The sequence below is a fragment of the Acomys minous genome (assembly GCF_964271855.1).
Source record: "Acomys minous genome assembly, chromosome: 6".
Lineage (NCBI taxonomy): Eukaryota > Metazoa > Chordata > Mammalia > Rodentia > Muridae > Acomys > Acomys minous.
The window spans coordinates 15,909,392-15,910,897 of NC_140487.1; positions in this window are offsets into that span (position 1 = coordinate 15,909,392).

A 1,506-nucleotide genomic window follows, 5' to 3' on the forward strand; every position below is an offset into this window, starting at 1 on the left:
AGAGCTTCACAGTGTAGTCCTGCAATCCCATGCTTACAGGATAATTTTACACTGGTGAGCAGTGTAGCATCAGTTTTAATGCTTTTGTTTCTATAGAACTGTTTTGTCAGAACTAAGACCCAATTATTGACTTTTGCTGACACTGGTGATTGAGAGATCGCTTCTGTTGCGTATTAATATAGAAACTCCTTTCAAACCTATTACCATTGAAGTAGCTTTATAATCTTTAACATCACATAAAATATCACTTTTAAATGGATTTACCCTGAGTGTGCTTGTGTTGGTTCAAAGGACATGTTCCTTTTAAAGATTTCAGAAACACTTTGGTACAGGAGACATTTATTACAAAGCCACTTGTCATGAAACAAGACCATGTACTTTCAGCATTAGACTGCCTAATGTTTCTAAGGTTGAAATGGCTCAGGTGACATAAAGGAAAATTTGGCAAGGTTAGAAGAGAAAAGAAAAGATTTATCCTTGAGCAGAAGAGATAATTATGTCCTAAGTGTACAGAAGGACAGAACTGAAGCATTTCTGGTAATCCTCTTGTCCTTAAAAGGCTACCCCAGGAAGAAAAAAAAACATTAAACATTTACAGACAGTTTGAGAATGTTGATATGACACATGCACATAGAAACGCTGAAGGAAATATAATGAAGACAGTTGACTTTACGAGACCCAGGAAGAATGTTAAGTATTGATTTTACCAAATAACATAAATGATGTATGTGCTATGAAATAAAATTTCTTCATGTGGAGGTTGCAAGTTCCCATAATTCTGTTTGTTTGATAGTTGTAAAATTGTTCTTAAATCTAGAAACACATTATCTTAATAAGTTATGAAATACTTTGGTAATCATTTTGTTATGGTATTAGCCTGACATTTGTCACTAATATGATGAAAATATATTGTTTATACACTTAGAATGACAGTAATTTCACATGACATTAAAATATGTAACTGAAGGCCTCTGGTGTCAGTTCTGGCTCATTTAGACACTATCACTGAATAAATAAATAAGGACATTGATGGTACCTTTTAATGTGTTCTACTTGATGTTAATAGATGATTGCCTTTCAAAGCTATTTTAAATGTTTATTCATTCATTTATAACACAAATTAGCATGTCATTTCCCCATGATTTTTTAAAAAGCAGATAGGATATTGACAGTGCCCATCCAGTGTGCATCTGTGTACACATTTCAGGAATTTCAATAGGTCCTTTAAAGAACAGAGTCATGAAAGCATCTATCATTCCTATGCAGTCAGTGTGTAAGTTAAAATTGCATTGTCAGTATTTGAAAATAAAACACTGTGAGTCTAGGAGCAAAATAAAAATCAATCCTGGAAGTAGCAACTGTGGGATGTTATGTACTTTGCATATTCAGAAACTGAAAATGATCATTTGACCTTGGGAGGAAATGTTTTGTGAGTATTTCTTAAGCTCCTTCCCAGTGATCTTTTCATTCTTAAATAGCCAGTGAGTCCTTCTGTTTTTGTCAAGT